The following is a 12525-nucleotide window of genomic DNA, read 5'->3' on the forward strand; positions in this document are numbered from 1 at the left end:
TTCCACCATGTGCCATGGTGGGATTCGAACTCTAGAACATTATCTGGGTCTCTGGATTAACAGTCCAGCGATAATACCACAAGGCCACTGTCTCCCCTGATATACACATATGTATATTTGAGTGTTTATATAACAGTGTGTATACGAGTGTGTATAAGCGAGTGTATGCATGTTTTTGTGTATGAGGGAGAGTATATGTGAGTGTTCTAGTGTGAGCACGTATGCCTGTCTAATTATGTTTGTGTACATCTGTGAGGCTTCTGATAACCTAGCAGCCAGGAGAGTTTAATTGGGTGAATTCTGTGAGAAAGCTGGCATCTGCTGTTTTAAACAAAAAGCCATATGTATACATTCAGCACAACATGATGAAGACCGAAGGTTAGAGTGCAGGGTACTGCCAAACATGAGGAATAAGAGGAAAATGCAGATTAGGAAAGAATGATGCATTAACATCATGCTGGGATTTTAGACTTTCATAGGTTCTGAACAAGGGAAGAGTGGGAGAACTGAGAGAAATGCTGTGGTCTTGTGAAGGAGTAAATTAGGCTAGAGATGATTCCTTCAGTACAACGTTAACCCATTAGAAAGGGAGGGAGGGTACAAACTGTTGTGAAATCTCCAGGAATGTAAAGAGTAATCTCCCGGACACTGCTACCCAGGACCAAAACCATAAGCAGACTAGACAAGACATACTTTCATCATCTGTTTGTTCAGAATCAAAAATATTTGGGAAAGATGAAATGAAGGAAGTTTGACCAGATGGGATTGTTGAAGAGGTGAGGACCAATGATGAAACTTCCAGGAATGTATCCAAACAAAATCGTTAACCAAAGGACAGGATAGGGAGAATGATTTGCTGTGGATTGAGAGGGAGGACCCTGAGAGATGTGAACAAAATATTCGAGCTGAGATGCTCAGTTAGGACTCTCCTTTCACTCAAACCCAGGTTCAAATCCCACCACAGCAGATGGTGGAATTTGAATATAATAAATATCTGGAATTAAAAATTTAATGATGACCGTGAATCCATTGTCAATTGTGAGAAAAACCCATCTGGTTCACTAATGTTCTTTAGGGAAGGAAACTGCTATCCTTATCTGGTCTGGCCTACATGTGACTCCAGACCGCAACAATGTGGTTGACTCATAACTGCCCTCTGGGCGATTAGGGACGGGCAACAAATGCTGCCTGGCCACGGCGCCCTCATCCTGTGAATGAATAAAAGTAAAAAATCCTTTCAAAGCCATTGAAACATGTTTCAGCACCATGAAAGGAGTGTGTTTTAAGATTCAACTCACCTTTATGTTGACTCATTTTCAATTCCCTCCCTTCCTGTCCTGAAGATTGAGGTTCACAGGGTCTATGTGCAGATATCATTCCCCAATATTCAGACCAGAGGATCAGAGTTGCTAAACTGTTCGCCCTTGTATAGTATCATAGTTGTCTTCAAACTATTCAAAAAGGCTACACCAAAGGCCAGGATTTGATGAAGGAGAGAGAACCTAGAGGGTGGAGGAGATAACTGTGATGGGGAGAGGTTTGAAAACAGCATTGCTACAGTAGGAATCAGTGCAGGTTGGTGAACACATGGGCAATGGCACAGGCTTTCTGTGTGATATGGTCCAGGCATCAGTGTTTCAGGACAGCTCAAATCTGCAGACTCAAACCTAGTACAGTTTAATGAGTTTTGAGAAGATTTGTAGCTCAGGTTGAGGTTCTGGATGTGAGTTTGCTCGCTGAGCTGGAAGGTTAGTTTTCAGACGTTTCGTCACCATTCTAGGTAACATCATCAGTGAGCCTCCGATGAAGCACTGGTGTTATGTCCGGCATTCTATTTATCTGTTTAGGTTTCCTTGGGTTGGTGATGTCATTTCCTATGTAGGTGATGTCATTTCCTGTTCTTTTTCTCAGGGGATGATAGATTGGCTCCAAATCAATGTGTTTGTTGATGGAGTTCCGGTTAGAATGCCACGCTTCTAGGAATTCTCCTGCGTGTCTCTGTTTGGCTTGTCCTGGGATGGATGTATTGTCCCAATCAAAGTGGTGCCCTTCCTCATATGTATGTAAGGATACTAGTGATAGTGGGTCATGTCCCACCAACCCAAGGAAACCTAAACAGATAAATAGAAAGCGGGACATAACACCAGCGCTTCATCGGAGACTCACTGATGATGTTACCTAGAATGGTGACGAAACGTCTGAAAACTAACCTTCCAGCTCAGCGAGCAAACTCACATCTAGTACAGTTTTTAATGAGATCAGTGTGGAGAGAGTTTTACTCTGTATCTAACCCATACTGTCCCTGTCCCGGGAATGTTCGATGGAGGATAGTGTAGAGTAAGCTTTGCTCTGAATCTAACTTAATGCTGTCCCTGTCCTAAGAGTGTTTGATGGGGAACAGTGTAGAGAGAGTTTTACTCTGTATCCAACCCTGTGCTGTCCCTGTCCAGGGAGAAAGCTTTCAATTCCTTTTAGACAATGATTTTCGCATTAAGTCAAAAATCACAGCCAACTGGACTGTGAATGGCGAACATCAATTTCAAAGAAGACATTGACAAGGAGATTCAAACCCCTTCCCTGTCCTGGACTGGGACTGATGAAGAGCCAATCCACTTCAAGATACAGGCTCATTATGTCCAGAGAGGTGGGTACCATTGATGTGGGTTTCACTAATCATAGCATTGGCTTACTTGTGAACAAAGCACTTCAGAGCAATTAATATTAACCAGGATAATAGTTTTGTCATGGGACACGTAGCTCAGGCTCTCTATAGATAGATCCCGTGTTCTATTACCCATGTCATACTCTCGCGTTGAGTAGGAAAATCATGGAGACAGAGAAGATTTGATTAGATTCCCTACAGTGTGGAAACAGGCCCTTCGGCCCAACAAGTCCCCACTGTCCCTTGTAGCATCCCACCCAGACCCACCCCCTAAACCCTACGGGCAATTTTAGCATGGCCAATCCACCTAACCTGCACATCTTTAGAGTGTGGAAGGAAACTGGAGCACCCAGAGGAAACCCACACAGACACGGGGAGAATGTGCAAACTCCACACAGACAGTCGCCTGAGGCGGGTTTCGAACCCGTGTCCCTGGTGCTGTGAGGCTGCAGTGCTAACCGTTTAGCCACCATGCCGCCAAGAAGAAGGCCATTCAGCCCACATCTTTGTGCACTGCCTCTGGCATAACCCCACTTTTTGACAGCCACATGTAAACCTTTGGGCTGCAGCATTTTATGTGAAAATCTAGGGTTATATTAAATGTAGTAAGGGTTTCTGCCCCAACTACCCTTTCAGGCAGTGAGTTCCAATCCTCTGCACCCTTTGATGAATAGTTTACTTCTCAAATCCCCTCAAATCCTTCCATCAACTAATATAAAATCCATGTGCTCTCCTTGATGGAGGAACTAAGGTCTTTCAACCCACATTTTCTCATCTGAGTTAAATCTTCTCTCAGTCTTTTCTGTTCCAAAGGAAATGAGGCCAGCATATCCAATCTTCCCTCATTGCTAGAATTCTCCGCTGCTGTCAACATCGTTATAAATCTCATCGATATCCTGGCTGGTGAGATCCTTTCAGTAATGAAGTGAAAAAGACAGTAGGCAGGGCCCCAATGGTGGTATTACCAGTGTCTTATTCAGTTCTAAAACTCTGAACCTTGGATGATCAAGACAGCCCTAAGCCTTAATAATGTTATGTCCAAACGTGGTGAGCCTCTGCTCAATGAGGAAGAGATTGTCAAGGAAATTCAACAATGGCCCCATTGTACCAGTTCAGTTGCCTGAGTAAGAGAATGGTTAAGCACAAAGGTTTCAAACCTGGTGCTATGGAATACAGGGTAGTGGTGTTACCTGAATGCAGTGGAGATATGCACAATAGTCAGCAGACAAATCACATCCCTAGAGAAACATCACCAGCAAAATCATTGCAGAATCCTACAAATCCAATGGCAGGATGGACACTCCAATGTCAGTTTCCTCTCTCGGGCCAATGTCTCCAGCATCGGGGTACACATTACTCTCAATCAGCTGTGTTGGGTGGGCCACATTGTCTACATGCCTAACACAAGATTCCCAAAACAAGCCCTCGACTCCAAAATCCATTAGGAGGGCAGAGAAAATGCTTCAGGGACTAAGCTTCCTTGAAAAAATGTAACATCTCCACTGATTCCTGGGAATCTCTTGTCCAAACTGGCCCAGACAGAGGTCAAGTGTAAACAGTGGAGGGAACATGTGAAAACCTGGGCACCCCACCCACCGGCCTCTCCAAACACCATTGGTCCCACCTACTGCAACAAGTGTGGGTGCAGCATTGAACTGTCTGGTCATCTCAGGATCCACGACTTCAGAGTGGGACAAAGGCGTCCTTGATCTCCAGTGTGAGGAAAAAAATATCTACCTATCCTACTATCTTCGTTGGCATTACTGTTCTGTTCCTCTTGAATTCTCGATATCCTCTCTTTTACTGTCTAAAGAAAATCCTGCTGTTTGTGTCTTCACCACTTGCAAATTTGCTGACTCATGTAAGGTATTCTGTGCACTATATTGCTCATTGTGCCTTTAATTTTTGCTTATCCACTGTTGTCATGGGATTGAACACCACACACACTAAGAGGTGGCGCCCAGTTATTAAGAGAGCTGTAAGCAAGTAAAAAACATGGGGTGCAGGGAAAACAGTTGCCTACATCCAAGTCATTCTTTGTCTTTTCTGTCTCCATGGCTGCTCAGTCCAGTAAATCCACTCAACCATGACAGATCCAACACGCACATTTCAGCAAGTCATAAAACTGAATGAAAGTATGTTGTATTCCAAAAGATTGCAAGGGTAATTGCAAAATCAAACAGAAACTGCAGTAAAATTGAAATGTTAATGGACTGTACACAATTAATGTCACTTTTATTTACTAAAATGTTTGTGGAGATCTGAATTTCCTTTGGTTGGAATCAATCCTATTGACTCCTATTCTAAAACTGTTTTAATTCTAAAATGCGTTCACCATTTGTAGTTTTGCCATTTGTGATGTTCTCCAAGGACAGATCCTCTCATAAATGGTGGGACTTTACTGCATTGCTTTGCCTTGTTTGTCCTCCCCAAATGCACCATCTTACACTTTTCCAGGTTGAATTTAATTTTACACTTTCCTGTCACCTGACCAGTCCATTAATATCTTTCTGATATTAACAGCCTTCTTCCTCCCTGTCAGCCAAATGCCAATTTGTGCATCAACTCCTTAACCATGTTCCTCATTTATTTTCATTCATGGAATTTATTGTCTGTCCTTTTGAACTGCTGCAGTCCATGTACTGTAGGTAGACCCACAGTGCCCCTTAGGGAGAAAATTCCAGGATTTTGACCCAGCAACAGTGAAAGAACGACGATGTATTTCCAAGTCAGGATGGTGAGTAGCTTGGAAGGGAACTTGCAGGGGGTGGTGTTCCCATGCATCTGCTGTCCTATGTGGCAGGGTTTGGAAGATTCTGATGAAGGAGTCTTGGTGATTTGTCGCAATAAGGTCCAAACCATTGCTATAAACTACAAAAAGTAAGGGATCTTAAACTAAGCACTGTGAAATCTCATGGAAAAGTAAAAAGATCCCATGACACTAAATTGAAAGACAGTACTTGGGGATGTGTGGTTTCCCAGGATTAACAGTTATCTTTGACTTATTGTAACCACAAACAGCTGATCTGGTTATAAAGAGATAATGGGAACTGCAGATGTTGGAGAATCCAAGATAACAAAGTGTGAAGCTGGATGAACACAGCAGGCCCAGCAGCATCTCAGGAGCACAAAAGCTGACGTTTCGGGCCAAGACCCTTCATCAGAGAGCACCTGCAAGTTCCTCTCTGATGAAGGGTCTAGGCCCAAAACGTCAGCTTTTGTGCTCCTGAGATGCTGCTTGGCCTGCTGTGTTCATCCAGCTTCACACTTTGTTATCTGGTTTTAAATACTTCCTCTCTCTTTTTTCACTGGGTGGATTTCTGAATCTGGGCGTCAATGTATTGGCACATTGATCACCACAATTGGCATGCATGTAACATTGGCACAGCTGCCAACCCTCCCAGTCATGTGGCTCTAGCAAGAACACTGCTGGCCATCATGTTTGTTGTGCATGAACACTCTGGCAGTCTAATGGAAGGTTGCAGATGTGAAACATTTTCCCCACATGCTGCCAGACCTGCTGAGATTTTCTGTAGTTTTTCCCCTAATTTTATTTGGAATTATTGAATAGAATCTCCATCGTGTAGATGCAGGCCATTTGGCCCATTGAGCCCACACCAACACGCCGAAGAGCATCCTACCCAAATGCACCCCTCCTACCCTATCCCTGTAATCTTACATTTCCCCGGCTAATTCATCTAGCCTGCAAATCCTTGGATGCAATGGGCAATTTAGCATGGCTAATCTAGTAATCCACCTAACCTGCACATCTTTGGACTGTGGGGGTCAACTGAAGCACCCGGAAGAAACCCCCGCAGATACAGGGAGAATGTGCAAACTCCACACAGACTGTCACCCAAGGGTGGAATCAAAAATAGGTCCTTGGCACTGAGGGGCAGTAGGGCTAATCGCTGAGCCATCATGCCACCCCTTTTTTTCCCCCTTACCCTGCAGTAACCCTCCCTACAGGATTCAAATGGTAGAATTCTATAGACACAGGTCCTTTATCAAACAAAGTGCAGCTGTAGCAGCCTTGAACAACAATAAGATACCAAAGACATATACTGACCTCTGGTGAAGAAGAAATGCAATACTTTTGTACAAATACTCATTGCTATGAATTTCCAAAATTGCTCTTACTTAAACACTTGCTGATACCAGAGAAATGACTCAAGGTACTTCATCTATAATGAGTCACCTTCAAGTAAAATTGACTGTTTTTATGTAAGCAAACACGGTATCCTCCTCAAATATAGCAAGATCCCATAAACAGTAATAAGGTGAAGAATTAGTTCATGTATCTTTGTTGAGAAGGATTGTCTGGACACTGACTGGGAGAATTTTTGCTCTCGCGTGGGTTCTAAACCAATGGTTCACATTTCACCATATGTAACCCCTGTAAACATGAACATGCTCCCAAAGACCACCTGGAAATACTGACACCTTTCCTGGATCCCCTGAGAATGCTGATACTTGATAGAAATGTTACTGCATGGAATGAAGCTCCTCGGTTCACAACATCTGCAATGTCCGAGGAAAAAAGCTGAATGCTCACTCTAATCCTACTTCCCATCCCCTAGTCCATAGCCTTGTAGGTTCCAGTACCCCCTGTGGATGTCCAGATTCCTTTCAAAGAAGACCAGGGATTTCTACATTCAAACTGGGCAGTGAATTCCAAACACCCACTGTCCTTGGCGTGAAAGCAATTATGCTCATGTTCCCTCCAATCCTTCTACCTATCACCTTAAATCCGTGCCCTGTGGGTGACTCCTCTGTGGTGGGAAGCATATCTTTCATTCCAATCCCTCCAAGCTCCCCCCCCCCAACATTTCATACACACTCGATTAAGCAACCTCACAGCCTCCTTTGAGGTCCCACATGAAATACTGTACCCAGTTCTGGTCTCCCTATGTGAGGAGCGATGTACTTGCTATAGATGAAGGTTTACTCAATTGATTTCTGGGATGACAGGACTGATGTATGAGGACAATTGAGTTGGTTAGGATGGTGGTCACAGGACTTTAGAAGAATGTCAGGGGATCTCATGGAAACCTCTAAAATTCTAACAGGACTAGACAGGTTAGATGCAGTAAGCATGTTCCTGATGGTGGAGCAAGTCCAGAGCCAGAGATCATAGCTTAAGAATAAGGAATAAACCTTTTAGAACCTGGAGTATTGCCTGCAGCTTTGGTCTCCTTTTCTGAGGAAAGATGCACTTGCTCTCGCGGGAGTGCAGCGAAGGTTTACCAGGCTGGTTCTAGGAATGGCGAGTCTGACATGTGAGGAGAGACTGACCAAGTTAGGATTGTTTTCGCTAGAGTTCGGATGAATTGGGGGAAATCATAGAGACTTATAAAATTCTAACAGGACTGGACAGGGTAGATGCAGTGAGGATGTTCCTGTTGGTGGGTGTGTCCAGATCAAGGGGTCACAGTATGAGGATTCAGGATAAATGATTTAGGACAGAGATGAGGAGACATTTCCTCACCTAAAGAGTGGAATTCATTACCACAGGCAGTAGTTGATGCCAAAACATTGAATATATTCAACATGTGACCAGATATAGCACATGGGGTGAATGGGATATGGAGAGAAAGCAGGATTAGGCCATTGAGTTGGACAATCAGCCATGATCATGAAGAATGGTGGAGCAGACCCAAAGGGCTGAATGGCCACCTCTTGATCCTATCTTCTATGTTTCTGTATAATTGAGACAAGGAGGAATTTCTTCACCCAGAGAGTGGTGAGCCTGTGGAATTCAGTACCACAGAAAGTGTTTGATGCTATAATGTTATGTGCTTTCAGGAAGGAGGTATTTATAGTTTTAGTAGTTCAAGGAATCAATGAATATGGGTATTGAGCTTGATGATCAGCCACGATCATAACAAATGGTGGAGAGTTGAGCAGTCTATTCCTACTCCTATCTTCTACATTTCTATGTTAAACAGTCCTAACTTATCCAAGCTTACCTTTCAGTTGCAATTTTCAAGCCCTCGCTCCGACGCATTTTATTTCTTCATGGGCTGTGGGCATTACTAACAAAAACAGCATTTATTGCCCATTCTTCATCGGCCTAGAGAAGGCGGTGGTGGGTGCATGAGCAGTGAGCTGCCTTCTTGAATCACTCTAGTCCTTGACCCCTCTCAATATGCTCCTATTTACTATGTACTCCCTTGCTTTGTGCGCTCTCCCCGAATGCATTATCTCTTAGTTCTCTGGATTAAATTCCATTTGCCACTTTTCCACCCACTCAACCAAGCCATTGATATCACACCGGGTTTGACAACTATCCTCTTCACTATCAACTACAAGACCAATTTTTGTGTCATCTGCGAATTTCCGAAACATGCCTCCCACACTTAAATCCAAATAAATAATACATACCAGAAACAGAAAGGGATCCAACACCAAATCCCATGGAATACCACTGGAACCGCTGTCCATTCGCAGAGACATCCATTGACTAAGACCCTTCTGTCACTGAGCTAATTACGAATCCAACTCTTCACGTTTATCCTTTTACCTTACTGACTAATCCTGAATATCCCCAGTAAACATCAATACAGAGATTCCAGGGAGTGTAAATACTGACATACTCAATGGATCCCCCTGCAAGTACTGACACAATCCACGGGAACTTCTTGTTAATATTGATACACACCCTAAATGTCCGTGTGAATACTGACACGCAGCCCAGGAGTTACGTACTTATGTGCCCCCTGGGAAATCCATGCGAATACACACACTACTCTTGGTGTCCCTGTAAATACTGATATACACCCCAGGGATGCCTTGGAAAATACTGACACACTAGCCGGGGTCTTCCTGTAAAATACTGACACACTCCCTAGGAAACCCGGTAAATACTGACTTGCTCTTTAGGGTCTCTGTAACACACTCTCCAGGGACTCCCTGAAAAGTACTGACAGACTCCCTAGGGCACCCTGTAAATATTGACACACTCACCAGAGACTAAAAACTCTCAGTTTTTAGACAACACTTCCAGAGACCCTACAATTTGTTTTCTATGTCTCTGAAGAAAATATCAAATAGGAATACAGAAATCTCAACACCACCGAGAATCTAATTTTCCGCAGTTTGCTATGTTCCCAAAACAGCCCTTCCATTAAATAGACAAAAGCTCTGACATTTAAATGTTGCATTGCAATGTCAGCCTGGATTATTGATTCAGTTCCTTAAGGGAGTCGTAAAACTAGCAGCTTCCTGAACTGAGAGTGCTACCAGTTAAAACAAGTCGATAAGCATGTTAGAGACCTGGTGGCACTATCACCTCACTGCCAACTACAAGAGGAAAAAGTACAAATTGTTGGAACACAGCAAATGCGCACCTCAGAGAACAGAAAGTGCACAATTTCCAGGAATGATTGTACCTTGTAATCTTATACACAGGGAGTATTTTGAGATGGTTTCTATGTTGTGCCATTCTAGTATTTTGTGAATAGGTCATGGGAGTTTGACTTTGAATGAATCATCTGCCTTAAAATTTACGTTTCATTAGGTTGACCTGAATCCCTCATCCTTAGTTTGAGTAATATTCCAGATCTACCATTCCCACCATACACTTTTAAGCCCAAAGATCTCTACTCATACCCTGTTTTTGGACAAAGCTGAAGCAGCTTTCCATGAACTGTTTCTAAACCTGAAAGGGGTGCTCCAAAAGTGGGCAAAGGGTTCAGGGGTGCGATCCAACCAGAAATGGACATAGGCCTCAGGGTGCAGTCTGACCAGATTTCTGTCTGCAGTGGCCATCAATTAATGAGAACCCACCCAGGCAATGTCATTCTTATTTCGACAAACTTGCCTAGACTAATTTCCATCAACCCTCACATTTGACCAGCACAGACATGATGGCATGAATGGCCTCCTTCTGTGCTGTAAATAGCTATGAATCTCATTTCCCTTTCCCAATGCATTTCATTTTGAAGATTCTCAGCTGCCTCCTTATAAATCAGCAAGAGGACAAATAACGATTACAAGATAAAGTTCAAAGAATATAGTCCTGCACAGGGACCCCAGGAACAATAGGTGGGAAGTTATGCTCTTGGCTTGGTATTTGTTTCTGGAGATCATTTCTGCACAAGATCATGCTTTGCAAGTTTACCACATTTAGAGCTTCTACATGTAGTCCTGATGCAGCTACCGTGGCAGGTTCAGTATGTGACATGATATTGACATAATGGTGCATAATAATGGGTCCTGGCCGTTTCCTGGTGTTTGCTAAAAGGACGTCTTTTCAGGATGTACGGGTGAGGTACAAAGTAGGTGAAGTAAACAGTGCTAGTCAACCCAAAAAAGATGTGCAGGCATTTATTCTCCATGTCACTTTTCATTTTCACTCGCCTCATCCTAACATTTCAGTATGCCTTTCCAAACCTTTAGTGTCCATGCACTCAGTTTCGCATTGGAAGCATTAGGCGGGTTGTCTCAATTTCCTCCTGCAATAGCAAGTTCAATATTCTCAACCTCTGAAAAATTTCTCCTCATATGATTATCCACTTTGTACTTAAGCCTCTAATTTTGATCCTCCCACAAGTCAGAACACTTTTGCCACATCTATCCTGAGCAACGTACCAATAATTTCTAAAAATACCTCAAGCAAGTATCTCATCTAATCTATCCGTCAGAGGGGGCAATAAGCTGAAGTCCTGTCTACAATCTGACATGGATGTCAAAGATTCCATGTCACCTTTTTAAGGAAGGGAGCTGACATCCCAGAGAATTTTTTTATAACTCTTTTAAGCCAGTTTTACTTTCTAGATATTTTCAAATCAACCTCTTCATACAGAAATACAGCATGGAAACAGACTCTTTAATCCAACTCAAAATTAAAACTAGTCCCCTTTGGGAGGGGTATGGGCCAAATTCAGGCAATCTCTGCTGTTCATTGACCTGTCCAATTATCTTTTCAATGTTGTAACTGCACCTGCAGCTACCACTTTCTCTGGTAGTTCATTCCACATATGAACTACCCTCTGTAGGTGAAATTGTTGGCCCTTGGGTCCCTTTTAAATCTTTCCCCTCTCACCTTAAACCTATGCCCTCTAGTTTTGGACTCCTCTACTCTGGGAAAAAGACTTTGGTCACTCACCTTATCAACGCCCCTCATGATTTTATAAACATCTTAAGGTGACCCCTCCACCTCCTACACTGGATAGTGGATAGCACTGCTGCCTCACAGCACCAGGGACCAATGTTAAACTCTAGACTTGGGCAACTGTCTGTGCAGCGTTTGCACATTCTACCCCTGTCTCCCTGAACACATGAACAGGAAGGGAATAGATGGATACAGATCATGTAAGTGAAAGCTGTTTTAGTATGTAAGAGAAAAATGTGCTAGCACAGGCTTGGACAGTCGAAGGTTTTGTGCTCCTGAGATGCTGCTTGGCCTGCTGTGTTCATCCAGCCTCACATTTTATTATCTTGGAATTCTCCAGCATCTGCAGTTCCCATTATCTCTGAAGGGTCTATTCCTGTGTGGTATTGCTCTTGGTCTGTCTGCATGGGTTTTCTCCCAGTCTAAAGATGTGTAGCTTAGGCATATTGGCTATGCTAAATTGCTCATAGTTTCCAGGGATGTTCAGACTCACTGGACTAACCATGGTAAACGCAGGGCTATAGGAGAGTATGGGGGCATATATCAGGGTAGTACGCTCTTTGGAGGCTTGGTGTGGACTAGATGGGTTGAATGGCCTGCTTCCACCCTTTAGGGATTCTACTTAAAAGAAAAATCTATCCTGAATTGTCTGGCTCCAACTCCTATGCCTCCGAGTTTTAAGAATCCCTATGCAGCAGAAATAGTTCATTGTTATCGACTCTGTCTTTTCCATTAATACCTTGGAGAT

The sequence above is a fragment of the Stegostoma tigrinum genome, chromosome 30, assembly GCF_030684315.1.
Source record: "Stegostoma tigrinum isolate sSteTig4 chromosome 30, sSteTig4.hap1, whole genome shotgun sequence".
Lineage (NCBI taxonomy): Eukaryota > Metazoa > Chordata > Chondrichthyes > Orectolobiformes > Stegostomatidae > Stegostoma > Stegostoma tigrinum.